This window comes from Lethenteron reissneri, unplaced genomic scaffold, assembly GCF_015708825.2.
Source record: "Lethenteron reissneri isolate LAM-NWPU_2019-01 unplaced genomic scaffold, ASM1570882v1 scaffold_1470, whole genome shotgun sequence".
Lineage (NCBI taxonomy): Eukaryota > Metazoa > Chordata > Hyperoartia > Petromyzontiformes > Petromyzontidae > Lethenteron > Lethenteron reissneri.
In genome coordinates this window covers 107,294-127,500 of record NW_026891191.1, presented here as the reverse complement: position 1 = coordinate 127,500, position 20,207 = coordinate 107,294, and the positions used below count along the sequence as shown (strand labels likewise).

The following is a 20,207-nucleotide window of genomic DNA, read 5'->3' as shown; positions in this document are numbered from 1 at the left end:
GACCACCACCGACATTACATGTCAACCGTTAGCACCCCCCGCCTTTCCAGCGTGGCGTCTCCATCTTAAAACCGCGCACGTCGGCCATATCGGGGGGGACTTCAAACCAGTCTCTCTCCAAGACTCGCATCGCAGCATATAGCTGTATCGACCGATCTGAGACCCAACCTCTCTCCAAGACTCGCATCGCAGCATATAGCTGTACCGACCGATCTGAGACCCAACCTCTCTCCAAGACTCGCATCGCAGCATATAGCTGTACCGACCGATCTGAGACCCAACCTCTCTCCAAGACTCGCATCGCAGCATATAGCTGTACCGACCGATCTGAGACGACCCATTGTTCACTCCCTGCACAACATGCACCCTAACAACTGAGAGATACAGTCCCAACGTAACGGACAACTACACCTGAACACCCCGAATCTCCAGCCCACTGTTTCAACGCGCCTCGGAGTGTTTCAATCTCCGGGCCGTCAGGGCGAGCCTACAGCTCCAGACGTACCACGGAGGGTCTCAACCTCCGGGCCGTCAGGTCAAGCCGTCAGCGATTCCATGACGGGACACACTCTCCGAGCCATGTGAGCGCACAGCCCCACTAGGCTAGACATGCCACGGAGTGTTTCAATCACCGGGCTGTCAGGTCAAGCCGTCAGCATTGCATGACGGGACCACACTCTCCGAGCCATGTGAGCACACAGCCCACTAGGCTAGACATGCCACGGAGTGTCTCTATCTCCGGGCTGTCAGGTCAAGCCGTCAGCCATTGCATGACGGGACCACAACTTTCGTGTTAGACACGCAACACCCGCTGGGCCATTGTCACCATCTGAAGATAAATGCCCCATACATCGTAACAATGACAGCACAAGCTATACATTAACAATCACGAACAAAGCTCAATACAAACCATACATTGTTAACAATCACAAGCAAAGTTTCGCACACACATTGACAACACTCACGAGCGAAGCTCCACACAGTTTACCCAACAACAGTTCACGACTCCCCGACGACAATGAAGAAAATATCAACAACAAAAATAATTAATCCGGAGCGCGTAAAATGTACGAAGTGTCAGGGGCCTGGTCTCCCGACCTCCAACCTTTGGCCAGAGCAGCAAAGGCGGCGACCAGCGTGTCGCTCCATGTGCCGGCCCCGGGGCTGGTTACAGTAAGAATGGCGCCCTCACTGTCCGGTCGCAGCGCTGATGATGCGGTATGCTAGGTTGAAGCCAGCTGTCGTCCGGCAGTGAAGGTCGCAGCGCTGATGACGCGGCGTTGCTAGGTTGCAAACAGCTGTCACCCGGCGGTGAGGGACGCAGCGCTGATGACGCGGCGTCGTCGGGTAGGCCCACGCTGGGCCCGGAAGTGACGTCGCTCCCAGCGGTCATTGCTCCCCCGGCAGAAGTGACGACACACCCGGATGTATTTGCGGCAGGAACGGCCGCCATCTTTGTGTGGGAGCCGGCGGGATGGCGTGGCCGCTGCGCCGCCTCTCTCCCTGCTGCCTCGCCTGTGAGCAACGCATGTTGTCCAGGATGGAGACGGTGGCGTGGAGCAGCTTGGTGAGGCGAAGCAGCGTTTCCTCCATTGCTGCTCCCGACGCTGGAGGCGGATCGGCAGGTGTGGTGGACGACTGCTCAGCCGGTGGTGCAGCGTCGTTGTCGGCCCGAGTTGGCTGCCCCGTCGCCGCTTGCTCTCACATCGCCGTCAGGACTGAAGGTACGTGGCTCACCTCTTGTCTCCATCCGACTTCTGACGCAAATGTAACGGGTTTCCGGAGACACTTGTAGAGGTAACTTCTTTATTACAATACAAACACTCCAACCTTTCAACTCTCCAACAGTCCTGATACTCTGTTACAGCCTAGGTACACAGCCTAGCTACTCTACTCTGGCTACGCTCTGGAACTCGCCCTCACAAGGTCGTAGAGTCGGGAGTTCCAGAGTCCCAGCGCTGGCTCTCACAGTATCCCAGGGTCTTCAGATGGCTGGTCGTGGGTCTTGGGTCTTTGAGTTACAACTGGGCACCTGATCGTCCAGGGAGCTCTCCTTTTATGCCTGGTCCAACGAGGGGTGGGGCCGTGTGCGCCACCAGACATCCCACAGAGCACACACAGCCCCCCCCCCCCCCCGTTGGCGGCGCCCAGGGGATTAAGCGCCTGGGAACTCAACGCCTGGCGCCCAGAGGCCTTAAGCGTCTGGACCCCCTGGGAACCCAGCGCCTGGTGCCCAGAGGCTTAAGCGTCTGGACTCGCCTGGGATCCCAGAGCCCCCAGCAGCCCCTCCCTTCTTATGTCACTACACAATTACAAACATCAACACGTACACACACACACAACAACAACCGCCATTCGCCACTAAGGGGCGGAGACGTCACCACGATGCTTGTGCCAGGCCAAGTGCACCTTGAGGCCACGTGAAGTGTCGAGCGCCCGCTGGCAGGAGGTCACGGGGCAGACCAGCAGGTGCCACGGGTCGACTGACCGAGATGACCGAGATGACTGGCTGATGCACCACCTGTGCCCCCTACTGTGCCAACTTGCTGTGCTTTAGCCACCCGGCGCTCCGCTCGTTGTTGTGAGCGTCGCTCCTCCGCCCTCCGTTGTTGTTGGAAGGCGACTGCCTCCAACTGCCCAGTAGCGTCCTTCACGAGCCTCCTCCACAGAGGACCGATCTTGACACGCATACACATACGTGCACACACGCACACACGCACACCCATACACACGCACGCACAAATCGACACAAGATCCCCAGTGTAGCCTTAACAGGCTGTCGTGGCACGTTCCGTTAGCGAGCACCTACGAAGGCCGGCACTGCACACCGAGTGGTGGTACACACCACACTAGGTACTCGTTTAAGGTTGAGTCGACCTAGGGGAGACTCAGAACCGGTTCAAACAATCGTCACCGGTGTTGGCCGTGAGCAGGAAGCAGACTCGAGTTTGCCGGGTTTGTAGCGCAGGCCGCGAACCACGACAGACAACGACACACGCAGAACCACGAGCAATCACACCTCTGCCAGACTGGCGTGGCTCAGCTGCTGTTGTCTCACCAGTGGTGGCGGTATTTATACACCGCACTGGGGACTCGTTTAAAGGCTGAGTCAACCTAGACGAGGTCCAGGACCAATGCTGATATCACTCGCCACTGATGTGAGCCGTGGTCGGGAAATATTACAGCGCTCACCACTAAATACCGCTCCACACGCACATGGACACAGAACAATTGACACACAGATACAGACAAAGATACACCGTGTAGCCTGTAACAGACTGTAGGGGCAAGTGCTGTTAGCGAGCACCTATGAAGGCCGGCACGGCACACGAGGGGGTGGGTGGCCAGCACCACGCCCGACCGCCTTGTCTCCCCAGTGGCGATGTTTACTACACACCGAACCAGGTACTCATTTGAGGCTGAGTCGACCTAGGGGATGCCAGAACCGGTTCAGATAATCGTCACTGGGAGTTAGCCGTGAGCAGGAATCGACCCGGGTCGCCAGGTTCGTAGCGTAGCGCTAACCGCTACACACCGCTCCCCACACACACACATACACACGTGCTCACGCACACCAAAAACATACATACACAACAACTTACATTTGCCAGTGAGTCGCGGTGATGTCACCACTGCACTTGTGCCAGGCTAGGTTCACTTTAAGCCATGTGAAGTGTCGAAGGCAGGATAACATTTTACCGGTCCTTGCTATCTTTCTCGTGCTTTAGCCGCCCGGGGCTCTGCCCATTGTTGTGAGCGTCGCTCTTCCACTCGCTGTTGTTATCCAGAGGGCGGCTGCCTCCTGCTGCCCAGTGAAGGCTTTCATGTACCTCCTCCACGAAGGCCAATCTTGACACCACTGGTACCAATCATCTAAAGTTGATTCAATTTCAGATCCTGTATCACGTCAACTCATCTCTTCTCTAAGCTATGCCATGCTCATTCAGCTCCCTTTATCCAGCAAACAGAAGCTGCTAAGGCAAGTGGTAGCTGGGCATGCGCACTACATCACCCAGCCAAATGTATTCTCCACTGCCAGAGGAGCTCACCAGTGAGGATCAACCCAGGATGATCATAGGCAGACTATCCTGCATGTTTCAAGCCAGCAAAAGAGTTCCTGTTAAGGGTTCCCAGGTTTCACAAGTGTACAGTGAGGAAATAGTTGTTGCGAGAAGAACTGGAGCCTTCTTTTTTGTGGCACGGCAGACCAGGCAGCTTCTTCGCAGCATTATGCGGCTGACGAAAAGTGAAAACTGTTCGACTGACTTGGCGTGGGACCTCTTGCTGTCAAATTGGAATAGGTCATACGCACACAGCCACATGGTCTCCTGTACACTCTCTGCAACTGCTCCATTACTCACACACTTGTTGCAATCGGTGCATTGCTCCTTTATAAAGGGGGGGGGAAGCAGGGCATCCTTCCAATCCTCAAGAACCTGACCAGCGGTGGAAGTTGTAAGGCAGCTTGAACACCATGCCTTCATACCTCAGGAATGTACTCGGGACATCATCTCTGCTCGGTGCATTACCTCCGTGGACTTTTAGGACTGTGCATTTTAGCCAGCACCTCATGAAGCTGACACAGTGGACGAGGACCCGGTCTGGCCAGCACCACACCGTCTCTTCCTGTGGATCCCCACGATGGAGGTTTACCCCACCACCGCATCAGGCAGTTATTTAAGACTGAGTCGCCCTAGGGGAGGCTCGGGACCGGATGAGATATCACTTGCCCTTCGTGCGAGATGCAGCAGAGAATTCAACTGGGGGGGTCAGAGGGTTCATAGCACAACACACGAACAGACAAAGACACCGCAGTAAAACAACTGTGCAGTTTCAGTTTGGAACATTGCATGAATGTGCCAAAATGTTTGCATGGATGCCTTTTAACATCCTCTTTGTAACATCTAACCTATATAATTAATTTTTTGTCCGTCCGTCCGTCCGCGTACGCTCCCTACCGGGGGATTTAGCTCTCGGACCGTGGGGTTCGGCGAGATTAAATTTTGCAGGTGGGCACGCCCCCGCCCCCGCGGTAAACTTAGGCATTTCCGATTTTTCGTCTCTAAACTTTAAATCGGACCGATTATCGATTTAGTGCGATGTATCTTATTTATTTATTTAACGCTTTGTTATTATTTACTCTTGCCGGCCGGCGCGGACCACGGCGGTTGCCCCTGGCAACGGGTAGAGACGCGTTCGCTGCGGGGTGGACACCATTTTGAATTACCGTTAAAAATATGCGCACGCATTAACACGCGATTCTGAGGTAAATTCATCAAAGTTTCACGTCCTCTTCACTCCTCCCCCCACCCCAATGTGTGCAATTACTATTATAGGGTCGGTAGATAATAAAATTATAGCGATTAGACAGTATATTGTAGCGCGGGGGGGGGGGGTATTGGCCCCAGTACACAGCCCTCAGCTGGGTAGGCAATCTAGGCAAGGCCGGAGGCTCTGCACGGGTACTAGGCCTCGACACCCCACCCGTGTCAAGCGACGACTTTGTGGTATAAACTCGATATACCCGGCGTTGCCCGGGGGGAAAATACATTTAAAATCTTCTGAAAACGTTTTAAAACATTACATACCAATGAAAATACACGTGTGTAATTACTTTTTAAACCCGACGCGCCAAGAATCGATTCTCTGAATCGCGAAAAGGAATCGAAGGTTGTAGATTCCCTTTAGATTCGGACGATTCCCGTTTACTTTAAGTTGGTAAAAGTCGATATAAACTGCTACGAACGGGAAATATCCGGCGTTGACGGGGCAAAAATGTTATTAAATACTCCTGAAACATTAAAACATAAACATATCAATGAAAATAAAACTCTGTCATTCAAATGTAAACCCCCAACATGCCAGGAATCGATTCTTTGAATCGCACAAAGGACGAATCGAAGGTTGTAGATTACTTTTGGAAGGCGCTGTTCCCGTTTAATATAAGTTGGTTATAGAGTTGATATAAACTGCTCCGAATGGGAAATATCCGGCGTTGACTGGGGCAAAAATAATGGTGAGGGTGTGATTGGTGAGGATACTCATCCTCGTGAGGGTAGTGAGGGGCTGAATGGTGAGTGGTGAGGGTGAGTGTTGAGGGTGAGTGGTGATTGGTGAGGGTGTGATTGGTGAGGATGAGTGGTGAGGGAGAGTGGTGAGGGAGAGTTGGTGAGTGTGTGAGTGTGAGTGGCAAGTGGTGAGGGTGAGTGGTGATTGGTGAGGGTGTGATTGGTGAGGATGAGTGGTGAGGTGAGAGTGGTGAGGGAGAGTGGTGAGGGTGAATGGTGAGGGTGAGTGGTGAGGGTGAGTGTTGAGGGTGAGTGGTGAGTGGTGATTGGTGAGGGTGTGATTGGTGAGGATGAGTGGTGAGGGAGAGTGGTGTGAGGGAGAGTGGTGAGGGGGAATAGTGAGGTGTGAGTGGTGAGTGGTTAGGTGTAGTGGCAAGTGGTGAAGGTGAGTGGTGAGGGTGAGGGTGAGTGGTGAGGGTGAGTGGTAAGTGGTGAGGGTGAGTGGTAAGTGGTGAGGGTGAGTGGTAAGTGGTGAAGGTGAGTGGTGAGGGTGAGGTTGAGTGGTGAGGGTGAGTGGTGAGGATGAGTGGTGAGGGTGAGTAGTGAGGGTGAGTGGTGTTGTGAGGGTGAGTGGTGAGGGTGAGTGGTAAGAGTGAGTGGTGAGGGTGAGTGATCGGTTGTGAGAGGTGATTAGTTAGGGTGAGTGTGAGCGTGAGTGGTGAGGGTGAGTGGTGATTGTTGAGGGTGTGATGGTGAGGATGAGTGGTGAGTAGTGAGGGTGAGTGGTGAGGGTGAGTGGTGAGTGGTGAGGGTGAGTGGCGGTTGTGAGTGGTGATTAGTGAGGGGTGAGTGGTGAGGGTGAGCGTGAGTGGTTAGGGTGAGTGGTGAGGGTGAGCGGTGAGGTTGAGCAGTGAGGGTGAGTGGTGATTGGTGAGGGTTTGTGATGGGTGAGGATGAGTGGTGAGTGGTCAGGGTGAGTGGTGAGCGGTGAGTGTTGAGGGTGAGTGGTGAGTGGTTAGGGTGAGTAGTGAGGGTGAGTGGTGAGCGTGAGTGGTGAGTGGTGAGCGTGACTGGTGAGGGAGGAGTGGCTGAGGAGAGTGGTGAGGGAGAATGGTGAGGGAGAGTGGTGAGGGAAAGTAGTGAGTGGTGAGGGTGAGTGGTAAGTGGTGAGGGTGAGGTGGTGATTGGTGAGGGTGAGTGGTGAGGGTGAGTGGGGAGGGTGAGTGGCAGTTGTTAGTGGTGATTAGTGAGGGGTGAGTGGTGAGGGTGAGTGGTGATTGGTGAGGATGTGATTGGTGAGGATGAGTGGTGAGGGTGAGTAGTGAGGTGAGTGGTTGTTGTGAGGGTGAGTGGTTGTTGTGAGGGTGCGTGGTGAGGGTGAGTGGTAAGAGTGAGTGGTGGAGGGTGGTGAAGGTTGTGAGAGGTGATTAGTGAGTGGTGAGGGTGAGTGGTGAGGGTGAGTGGTGAGGGTTAGTGGTGAGGGTGAGTGACGGTTGTGAGTGGTGATTAGTGAGGGGTGAGTGGTGAGGGTGAGCGTGAGTGGTGAGGGTGAGTGGTGAGGTGTGAGCGGTGAGGGTGAGTGGGTGATTGGTGAGGGATGTGATTGGTGAGGATGAGTGGTGATGTGGTCAGGGTGAGTGGTGAGCGGTGAGTGGTGAGGGTGAGTGGCGAGTGGGAGGTGTGAGTGGCAGTTGTGAGTGGTGATTAGTGAGAGGTGAGTGTGAGGCGTGAGCGTGAGTGGTGAGGGTGAGGTTGAGTGGTGGTGGTGAGGGTGAGCAGTGACGGGTGAGTGGTGATTGGTGAGGTGTGATTGGTGAGGATTAGTGGTGAGTGGTGAGGTGAGTAGTGAGGGTGAGTGCTGAGCGGTGAGGGGTTGAGTGGTTGTTGTGATGGTGAGTGGTGAGAGTGAGTGGTGAGGGTGAGTGGTGAGGGTGAGTGGTGATTGTTGAGGGTGTGATTGGTGAGGGAAGGTGGTGAGTAGTGAGGGTGAGTGGTGACGGTGAGTAGTGAGGGTGAGTGGTGACGGTGAGTGGTGAGGGTGAGTGTTGAGGGTGAGTGGTGAGTGGTGAGGATGGAGTGGCGGTTATGAGTGGTGATTAGTGAGAGGTTGAGTGGTGAGGGTGAGCGTGAGTGGTGAGGGTGAGCAGTGCGGGTGAGTGGTGAGGGTGTGATTGGTGAGGATGCGTGGTCAGGGTGAGTGGTGAGGGTGAGTGGTTGTTGTGAGGGTGAGTGGTGAGGGGAGTGGCGAGGTGAGTGGTGAGGGTGAGTGGTGAGAGAGTGGTTAGTTTTGAGGGTGAGTGTGAGGTTGAGTGGTGCGGGTAGTGGAGAGTGGTGAGTGGTGATTGGTCAGTGGTGATTGGTGAGTATGAATGGTGAGTAGTGAGGGTGAAGTTAAGTGGTGAGGGTGAGTGGTGGGTTGTGACGGTGAGTGGTGAGAGTGTAGTGGTGAGGGTGAGTGGTGAGGGCTGAATGGTGAGGGTGAATGGTGCGAGTGAGTGGTGAGGGAGAGTGGTGAGTGAGAGTGGTGAGGGTTAGTGGTGAGGGTTATTGGTGAGAGTGAGTGGTGAGGGTGAGTGGTGAGGGTGAGTGGTGAGGGAGATTGGTGAGGGAGGTTGGTGAGTGGTGAGTTGTGAGGGTGAATGGTGAATAGTGAGTGGGAGTGGTGAGTGGTGAGGATGAGTGGTGAGGGTGAGTTGTGAGTGGTGAATGGTGAGGGTGAATGATGAGTACAGTCAATATGCACTGCTGTTATCATACCAGGTACCACCACCACAATATGTACTGCTCTCATCATAGCAGATACCACCACAGCAGTATGCACTGCTGTAATCATAGCAGGTTCCACCACAATATGCACTGTTGTCATCATAACAGGTACCAACACAGCAGTATGCACTGCTGTAGTGATAGCAGGTACGACCTCAGTCGGTATACACTGCTGTAGTGATAGTAGATACTGCTATCGAGTTGGTAGATACCGCTATAGTAAATACTAAAACAGTCAGTATATACCACTACAGTCAGTCAATACTGCTACAGTCAGTATATACTACTATACAGTCAGTACATACTGCTACGGTGAGTAGCTACTAGAGTCAGTAGATACTATTATAGAGTGAGTAGATACTGCTATAGATTTTGTAGTTACTACTATAGTCAGTGGATACACTATAGAGTCAGCAGATACTATACAGTTAGTCGTTACGAGTATATAGTCGGTAGATACTACTGTAGGCCCAGTAAATACTACTATGGTCAGTAGTTATTACAGTCACTAAATACTACTACACAGTCAGTAGCTACCAGAGGTGTGGACTCGAGTCATGTGACTTGGACTCGAGTCAGACTCGAGTCATGAATTTGATGACTTCAGACTCGACTTGGACTTGCATAACAATGACTTTGTCCCACCTCTGAGGTGTGGACTCGAGTCATGTGACTTGGACTCGAGTCAGACTCGAGTCATGAATTTGATGACTTCAGACTCGACTTGGACTTGCATAACAATGACTTTGTCCCACCTCTGGTAGCTACACATGGCTCAGTAGATACTACGGTACAGTCAGTAGATACTACTACAGAGTCAATAGATACCACTTCCTCTGTTGTATGTAAGGTGTTGTTAGTATATATACCTACGAGGGGTAAAGATATTTTTTGAGGGGGGGGGGGGGGACCACAATTTTCGGAAACATTTTGACATCAACTATTTACCCCACACTTTCTACAACTTTTTGGACTTGTGAAAGCCTCTTATATATTTGTTGGTGGAAAAATGTACAAACAGCCACCGGGCTTTGACAATACCTTAGTATCTGTGTATATATATGTAAGGTTTTTTAAGAAAGATATTTTTCACCCGGGCAAAGCCGGGTACTTCCGCTAGTATTAAATAAATAAATAACTAAATAAAGAGCAATCGCACTAAATCGATAATCGGTCCGATTTAAAGTTTAGAGACGAAAAATCGGAAATGCCTAAGTTTACCGCGGGCCGGGGGCGTGCCCACCTGCAAAATTTAATCTCGGCGAACCCCACGGTCCGAGAGCTAAATCCCCCGGAAGGGAGCGTACGCAGACGGACAAACAGACAGACAGACAGATAGACAGACAGACAGACAGACAAAAAATGAATTATATAGGTTAGATATATAAGGCTAAACAACACTGAGGATTGCACTTTTGTTGAAAAAGAAAGCTGTAAAAATTTGGCCAACATTGGCCAAAAACAGCATAGGTTAGTATGCCGATTTGCTTCTTTTTTACATGAAATGTTCATGGTGAAAGATCCTACTTTTAATGCAATATATAACATACTAATGCTAAACAAAAGGGAGTAATTCACTTTTTCTTGGAAAATGTAGCTATGAAAATTTGGATGATTTTAGCATAAAACTGCATAGGTGCCCTAATCCTACCTACCCCAACCCTAACCCTCAGCCATAACCCTAACCCCTAAACCCTAGCCCCTAACCCTAAACTTAACCCCTAACCCTAACCTAAACCGCTAACCATAACTCTAACCCGCACCCTAACCCGAACCCCTAATCCTAACCCCTAACCCTAAACCTAATTCCTAACCCTAATCCCAAACCCTAACAATAACCCTAACAACCCTAACAATAACCCTAACAACCCTAACAATAACCCTAACAACCCTAACAATAACCCTAACAACCCAAACAATAACCCTAACAACCCTAACAATAACCCTAACAACCCTAACAATAACCCTAACAACCCTAACAATAACCCTAACAACCCAAACAATAACCTAACAACCCTAACAATAACCCTAACAACCCTAACAATAACCCTAACAACCCTAACAATAACCCTAACAACCCTAACAATAACCCTAACAACCCTAACAATAACCCTAACAACCCTAGCAATAACCCTAACAACCCTAGCAATAACCCTAACAACCCTAGCAATAACCCTAACAACCCTAACAATAACCCTAACAACCCTAGCAATAACCCTAACAACCCTAACAATAACCCTAACAACCCTAGCAATAACCCTAACAACCCTAACAATAACCCTAACAACCCTAACAATAACCCTAACAACCCTAGCAATAACCCTAACAACCCTAGCAATAACCCTAACAACCCTAACAATAACCCTAACAACCCTAACAATAACCCTAACAACCCTAGCAATAACCCTAACACCCTAGCAATAACCCTAACAACCCTAGCAATAACCCTAACAACCCTAGCAATAACCTAACAACCCTAACAATAACCCTAACAACCCTAGCAATAACCCTAACAACCCTAACAATAACCCTAACAACCCTAACAATAACCCTAACAACCCTAGCAATAACCCTAACAACCCTAGCAATAACCCTAACAACCCTAACAATAACCCTAACAACCCTAACAATAACCCTAACAACCCTAGCAATAACCCTAACAACCCTAGCAATAACCCTAACAACCCTAACAATAACCCTAACAACCCTAGCAATAACCCTAACAACCCTAGCAATAACCCTAACAACCCTAACAATAACCCTAACAACCCTAACAATAACCCTAACAACCCTAGCAATAACCCTAACAACCCTAGCAATAACCCTAACAACCCTAACAATAACCCTAACAACCCTAACAATAACCCTAACAACCCTAGCAATAACCCTAACAACCCTAGCAATAACCCTAACAACCCTACAGACTGTTTAAACGGTACGGAGGTCACGGTTTAAAGTTCTCAACATCCACCAAAACCAAGAATGGGCCAACATCCCACCAGAGTGGGGCGCGTGAAGCGCGAGGCGAGACTGCGGTCGAAGCTGGTGCAGCAGCTCGATGCTGCCGGCGTCTGAGATGCCGACACGTGCAACTTGCCCAAGGTCCCTTCTATATCCGCGCGTTAGCAAGTGAAGGGTGCAACAGGGTGCAACACAATCACGCACGAGGCACTTGGTGTCTTGCGGGCTTTATTTACGTTCCAATAAGAGACAAAGATACAGCGAGGTCCACAAAGTGCTGCAACGAACGCTTCGCAGCTGCTAAGGCCGCTTTGAGCTCAACGCCAACGGCAAAAAGACCGAGTTTATCAGCGATGCAAAGTAAGCAACAACACCCCTTGTTTAAGGGACATTCAAAAAAGGTTACTAAATGTAACTTTTGCACTATTGACAGGAACAACTTTGTTCAAAAAGTTACTCGCGCTAAATCTTACAAAAACCCTGGGTAATTACGTAACAACTTTTGGTGCCTACATTTTCCATGTTTTATATGAAAAAATTTAAAAAATCAAAAGTGAAAATCGCCATGGAACAGCATTAATGGCAGTATTTGCCACATTGAAGCATCATTTGTGCAGAAATGTCTATTGAGGTACAACTTACCATTCCCATCAACTCAAACCTTGGCAGTCAAATATTCAGAGGCATTACGTTGCAAACGAGGTCACGGTGCATACAAAACCACTCAATGGCAAAGAGGCTCAACTGTGCCGGTCGCCAGAGGCTTTCGTCCAATATCAACCAAAAGTAACTTTCGGTTTAAAGTCTTTAAACGAGATGCAAATGGAGACCGCTCGGCCTACGAGTTCTTCAGGGTTTCCAGCCTCGCCAGCAGCTCCCGACGTCGAATCTGCTCGCGCCGCTTCTCCGCCTTGAGTCTCTCCTCCTCGCGCTTCAGGGTGCGCGAATATTCTATCGCGCGCTTCAGGATCTGCGCCTTGGCCGCCTTCCCGTCGTGCGCCAGCTCCGGTATGCCGCCGCGCAGCCACTGGAAACCCTTCTTGATGGAGTCGCGCCGCCGACGCTCCTGGTCGTTGCGCCGCTCGCCAAGCCCCTCCGAGCTGCCAGAGCTCTGAGGGCCGCCGCCGCCGCTCCCCGTCGAGACGGCGCGGGACGAGCCAGCCCCGCCGGCGGCGCCCCGGCTCCGCGCGGATCCCCGCGGCGCCGCCGGGGGCGGCGTCTCCGCCCCGCGCGCAGGCGGCGAGGGCGTGGCGTAGTTGTGCTGCTGCTGGTGCACGGGCGGCGTGGACGCCGGCGGGGCGGGTCGCCGCCGCTGCTGCCGCCGCTGCCGCCGGTTGTTGTCGTTGTACCGGGGGGCCGTGTTTGTGTCGTGCACGGCGCGTAGCGCCACGCTCGTTGTGGCGTGGCTCCCCTCCTCCACGGTCACCACGTCAATCTCTCCATCTTCCTCATCCGCGTCGTCGTCATCGTCTGCAGAAGGGAAACACGTATACGTCAGCAACGCAATGTAGAAAAATGCAACATTATAAACCTAAACTGCGCAGGTGTAGTGCCAGAAAAGGGGAGGAGCTGCTGGGGGCTCTGGGACCCGAGACAGAGAAGCCCTCGGCGCCAGGCGCTAGAATCCCAGGCACCCCAGACAGCTAAGCCCCTTGGCACCACCAACGGGGGGGGGGCTGTGTGTGCTCTGTGGGATATCTGGGGGCGCACACAACCCCACCCCTCGTTGGGGACGAGGCATAAAAGGGCAGCTACCTGGCCGATCGGGGCCAGTCGCAGCTCAAGATCCAAGACCCGCCAGCCAGCCAGCTTAGGACCCTGGACCCCCTCGTCCCGCTTGTCCTTGTAAGGGCCGGGATGCTGTGAGGGCCAGCGGTGGGACTCTGGGACTCCCGGCTCTACGTCCTTGTGAGGGCGAGTTCCGAGTCCAGACCCCCCCCACCTTGGCTGGGTCGGGTCAGGTAGCCTCCCCTAGGGTAATTGTAGCCAGAGGACCCCAGAGCGTAGCCAGAGTAGTGTATCTAGGCTGTGTACCTAGGCTGTGTACCTAGGCTGTAACACAGTATCAGCACTGTTGAGGTGTTATATTGTAATAATAAAGAAGTTACTTCTACAAGTGTCTCCGGAACCCATTACACAGGTACAGGACCTGTTGAAATGTACACACGCAACATTCGTGTAGTGAGCTTGACAACTGTAAGTTTGTTGTAAACGAAGATGAACAAGCTAATTCGAGAAGTTCTCGTGACTGCAAGGATCCATACTTTTTTGAAGGATGTCATTGACCAACTTTAGCAGCCTCACAGTTCACTGCAGGGTTAGGGGTTAGGGTTAGGGTCAGGGGTTAGGGGCTCTGGGTTAGGGGTTAGGGTTAGGGTCAGGGGTTAGGGGTTAGGGGTTAGGGGTCAGGGTTCGGGGTTAGGCTCCTCCCCCCCCCTCTTAACCTCTATGTAATCTCGTGTCTCTCAGAGCTCGCTTCACTTGATACGGTGATTTTGCTGTAACTGTTCCACCTGAAGATGGAAGCTCAAGTTGCCTCCGAAACGTCGTGATTCATTTCATGTTTGACCTGCGTGACTTGACCGAAAAAAACAAAAAGTGTGACCGCGCTAAACACGACCGAATAAAGAAACACGCAAAACAGCGTGCAAGTCTCACCCGAATCGCTGGAGGTCTCGTTGCCGGGAGACATCGCCCCGTCCACGACAATCTCCCCATCCTCCCGCCCCTCGGCCGGCAGGTGCCGCCCTCCCGGCTCAAAGGGCAGCATCTCGGCGGGCACCGCGGCGGCCGTGGGGCTCGGCACGGCGCGGGAGACCGCGGGCGGCGGCGGCGGCGCCGACTTGTCGGCGGGCGCCAGCCGCTCCAGCGTGGCTCTGGCCAAGGAGGCGGCGCTGCTCCACATGCAGTCCCGCAGCAGCACGGCTCCCACGGCTCCCACGGCTCCCACGCCGCCGCTGCAGTCGCCGCAGTCGCCGGCGCCGGCAACTGCAGCGGCGGGGTCCCAGACGTGGCCGCGGCTCGCCACTTCGCCGCCATCGCGGCTCGGATCGCCCGAGGGCGGCGGCGTTGGCGTTGAGTTCGCTCCGTCCGGCGCGGGGGGCAGGAGCTCAAACTTCTTCCAAATGTCCTCGCTGGGCAGCGTGGACTGGTGCCAGTCGCAGTGCAGCTCCTCGCCGTCGTAGAAGGTCGAGGAGGAGGAGGAGGAGTCATCCCTGCCGGCAGACATTGCGTGGATGATGACGACGCTGCTGCTACACGTGGTGATGATGATGACGCTACACGTGGTGATGACGCTGCTGCTACTTTCGTCACGCAACAACACGCCGCGTGGTGGCGGGTAGGGGTTGTTGTTGTTGTTGTTTACATTCCACCACCACCCTCCTCCCTGTTGTTGCGTCTTGTTTAATTCTTCTGCAGGGGGCCGCCGGGCTCGCCTGTAACCACAGCAAACAATAAAGAAAGCAGCGTCGTTAGCAAAGCGAGCAAACACCACGCAGTCGTAAGTGGCGCTGTTACTCATCCACAGCTCAATTTCATTCATCTCCGGGACGTTAAATTTCGATTTAAAGCTTTCGTGACTGCAGGGATTCATCTTCTTGGTTCTTTCGGTAAAGTCGCGTAGAAGGGAAACAATAAAATAATAAAAATATAAAACAATAACAATTCTCACGACGTTTCGTGTTGCAGTCGACACGTCGTGAGATTTTTTATTGTGTAATTTTATTATTTATTATTTTTATTATTTTATTACTTCCCTTCTACGCGACTTTACCGAAACAACCAAGAATATGAACGCGAGACAGTGAAATGCTACAACATTTCAAGTTCTGCAACAACAACAACAACATGACTCGTGAACTCACTCACGCGACGGGGTAGGCGCTGTTTACACACCACACCAGGTACTCATTTGAGGCTGAGTCGACCTAGGGAAGGCCCGGGACCGGTTCAGACAATCGTCACTGGTGTTGGCCGTGAGCGGGAATCGAACCCGGGTCGCCGGGTTCATAGCGCAGCGCGCTAACCGCTACACCACCGCTCCCCATACAGCGTGACACAACAACAACAACAACCGCCATTCGCCACTAAGTGGCGGTGACGTCACCACGATGCTTGTGCCAGGCCAAGTGCACCTTGAGGCCACGTGAAGTGTCGAAAGCCCGCTGGCAGGAGGTCACGGGGCAGACCCAGGTGCCACTGGTCGACTGACCGAGATGACCGAGATGACTGGCTGATGCACCACCTGTGCCCCCTACTGTGCCAACTTGCTGTGCTTTAGCCACCCGGCGCTCCGCTCGTTGTTGTGAGCGTCGCTCCTCCGCCCTCCGTTGTTGTTGGAGGGCGACTGCCTCCAACTGCCCAGTAGCGTCCTTCACGAGCCTCCTCCACTGAGGCCGATCTTGACACCGCTGGTACCAGTCATCGGCAAGTCCACTCAGCTCCACGTCCTCCTGTACCACATCACTCCATCTCTTCTCCAGCCCGTGCCGCGCCCGTCTAGCCCCCTCGATCCGGCCGAACAAAAGCTGTTTAGGCATGCGGTGGCTGGGCATGCGGGCTACATGACCCAGCCAACGCAGCCTTGCCTGCCGGAGGAGCTCACTGATGGGACTTTGCCCAGATCTTTCAAGGATTTGTGAGCTCCTCACACAATCCAGCCTGGTTAAACCCAGGATGGATCGTAGGCAGGCCAGCCTAAATGTTTCCAACCGGCGAAGATGCTCCACCAGGGGGGTCCACGTCTCGCAAGCGTAGAGAAGGGAGGGAATGACCGTGGCCGAGAAGACCTGAAGCTTCGTGCGGAGCGACAGACCAGGTAGCTTCCACACAGCGTTACGCAACCGATGAAAAGATATTGCCGCTCGACTGATTCGGAGTGAGACCTCTGCTGATAGACTGGAGCCGGTCATAAGCACACTGCCCAGGTATGGGAAACTCTCCACTCTCTCCACAACTGCCCCATCACCAATTGGGAGTTGTGGGGGTGGAGTGTCCGATGGTACAAAATACCCAGGCAGGTGCTTGGTTTTGGTGGGGCTGATGGTAAGGCCCCACCTCTTAGTGGCACGCTCCAGTCTCAGCAGCAGCGCCTCCAACTCCTCTTCTGAATGAGCAGCTATTACCAAATCATCGGCATACATAACGTGGTTGACCAATAGGGAGCCATCCCTTGATCGCACCCGGGCGTCGATCAGCCTCCCATTATATCTGTACCAAACGGAAATTCCCCCGGTACAGCTATTGAAGGCTTCACGAACTACGCGGTCAAAATAGATGTTAAATAATGTGGGAGCCAGAGGACATCCCTGTCGCACCCCAAGGTGTACAGGGAAAGGCTCCGACTCCCGGCCACGTAGTTTTACCCGGGCCCGCTCACCATCATGAAGGTCCTTAATGATCGTGAGCAGAGGGTCAGGGACTCCGAAAGCACGAAGAACAACCCAGAGTCCAGTCCTACTGATGGTATCATAGGCCTTGACCAGGTCAATAAAGCAGAGATGTAGGTCTTTTTGGAATTCCCTACACCTCTGCTGTAGCAGACGGACAGAAAATATGGCATCTGTGCAGGACCGCCCTTTCCTGAAACCGCATTGGGGCTCCGCAAGCCCCTCCTCAGCGTGCCTAGCAAGGCGATGTTGAATAATCCTTGCCAGGACCTTACCCGGCACACTGAGGAGTGAGATGCCCCTGTAGTTGTTACAGTCTGTGCGGTCCCCCTTCTTAAAGAGGGGGACCACCAGGGCATCCTTCCAGTCCTGCGGAACCCGTCCAGTGGTCCAGACTGTTGTTATGATGTCATATAGGGCAGTCTGTGCACAAACGCCACCCTCCCTCAGCATTTCGCTTGGGAGATCATCTCTGCCCGGTGCCTTCCCTGGTCTCAGACTCCGGATCGCCCTCAGTACTTCCTCAACAGCTGGAACCTCAGCCAGCCACTCACAGGGGGTGACCTCTTCCAATATTTGAGGCACCGCAGCCTCAGCAGGGTTATCCCCACTTTGTGCCATGATGTTTTCCTGGCTGAGAGAATTTCCCTCCCCCAGGACCTCACAGAAATGCTCAGCAAATCTGCAAACCTGTTCCTGGGGGTCGGAGATTGGATCACCGTTTTTTCCTCTAATGATGGTAATAGGTGTGGCGCTGCAGGTTACTTTTTTGATGGAGTTAAATAGTGATTTGTGATCACGGGGCCACTGAGGCAGACTCCATCTCCTCAGCAACCCGCGACCACCACCCATCCTTACAACGCCTTACGGCTCTCCGAACTTCCGAGCGAAGGCTGCGGTAAACCTCCTCATTCTCTGACGTGGGATGCTGTAGGCGATGAGAGTGGGCCTGTCGCTTTTTCTCAATTAACCTGAACACCTCCTCTGTCAGCCAGGGTTTCTGGGGAGGTCTGGACCGCGTACCCAAAGCAGCCATTGCAGCTGCATGAGTCACAGTCCTAAACCTCGCCCATTTACCCTCGACATCAGGTGGAGTGGGGGACGATGCCAACCCCAGCTGCAAGCGATGATGAAATTCTCGCTTGCAACTTTCATCAGCTAACTGAGACCAGGCCACTTTTGGTTGGAATGGGATCCTGGGTGTACACCCACCACCGGAGTGGAAGAAAGGCAGGCGCATCTTACAGATGACTAGTCGATGGTCAGAGGACAGATCAGCTCCACGGTAGGTCCTGGTGTCAAGGACATGGGTTCGCATCCGCTGGTCCATCACTATGTAGTCCAGCAGATGTTCTTGCTTGGACCCGGCATGTATCCATGATGTTGTGTGGATGCGCCGATGCCGGAAGAGCGTGTTGGTAATTACAAGCCCATGGGCTGCACAAAAATCTAGCAGCCTCCTACCGTTATTATTGAGCTGATCTGGCCCATGCCTTCCAATCACTCCAGACCAGGTGTCAGCATCATGACCAACTCGGGCATTGAAGTCACCCAACAAGATGACTCTGTCCCGAGTGGCCACTTTAGCCAGCACCTGTGACAGGAGGTCATAGAAAGCGTCTGACTCATCGGCTTTGCTTGCATCCCTCCACGGATGTTCGTCTTCGGTGGGGGCATAAGTAACCACGACCACCACTCCTCGCCTCTGGTTGATGGGAAGGCGAGCCCAAAGTATCCTGGGGCTTACAGCTTCCCACACCTCACCGCCACGCTCCCACGCCCCCTTCATTCTTTTGTTCAGAAGAAGAGCCACACCCTGTTGTTTGGCAGTCTCCTGCCCCGAGTAGAGGACTGTCCACCCCTCATGGTGGCAGGAGCCAGAACCGGTCCACCGGACCTCCTGAATGCCACAGAGATCCAGGCGGTACCGGTCCAGCTCCCGACAGAGGAGTGGCAGCCTCTCCTCCGCAGTGAGCGTTCGAACATTCCACGTGGCCATCCGCAATGGTTTTTTGTTGTTTCTGGAGGAGCCCCGAGGGTGAAAATTCAATCTCCTGGCTCCGCCAAATGGGGTTTGGCCAGGAGACGTCATAAAAGCCTGACCCCCCGGGGCCTCCGGCACAAGCTTATTTGTTACAGGTTTATGTTTAATTCGTGGTTTAGTGGTAATGAATTGAAGGTGGAGGGGTTACCAGCCCCTCACACCCGTCCAGAGCCCCCGTTTAGCCACTGTGGTGGTCACAGACGCCATGAGGGGAGAGGCCAATGGGCATTGGCCCTCCCCCCACAGCACTGCCCACGACAGTGTTGCCCGTCCGGCACCGCGAGGAGGTAGGAGGTTGTTTTGCCAGCGTGACACACACACAGGGTGACACACACACAGGGTGACACACACACAGGGTGACACACACACGCACACAGGGTGACACACACACACACACAGGGTGACACACACACACAGCGTGACACACACAGGGTGACACACACACACAGGGTGACACACACACACAGCGTGACACACACACAGGGTGACACACACACACAGGGTGACACACAACAACAACAACCGCCATTCGCCACTAAGTGGCGGTGACGTCACCACGACGCTTGTGCCAGGCCAAGTGCACCTTGAGGCCACGTGAAGTGTCGAAAGCCCGCTGGCAGGAGGTCACGGGGCAGACCCAGGTGCCACGGGTGACACACACACAGGGTGACACACACACACACAGGGTGACACACACACAGGGTGACACACACGCACACAGATTACAATGATGACGACGATGACGACGAGACGCTTCGCTGAGAGCTGCCATGAGTGGCGGGAGAAGTCGGCTTCACAGGAGTGAAGTCCACCCCCAAGTTGGCTGCTGCTGGAGGACTCGGGGTGACGAGTGGTGGATGCGCTGCTGTAGAGGGGGGGGCTCTCAGCTTCACGGGGGGCGGGGCTACTCACGGAGGTCAAGGGTCACAAGCAGCGCCCAGCAGCAGAGACGCCAACAACGTCACGAGGCGCCATTGGGGGGGAGGGGGCGGGGCGAGTGGAGGGGGCGGGGCGAGTGGAGGGGGCGGGGCGAGTGGA

General features: G+C 53.5%; 1 pseudogene; it reads right to left on the bottom strand.

Moving 5' to 3' along the window:
• Positions 1-15,130, bottom strand: part of LOC133362429 (N-myc proto-oncogene protein-like) — a 16,750-nt pseudogene extending 1,620 nt beyond the window's left edge.
• Between the last annotated feature and the right edge of the window lie 5,077 nt (positions 15,131-20,207).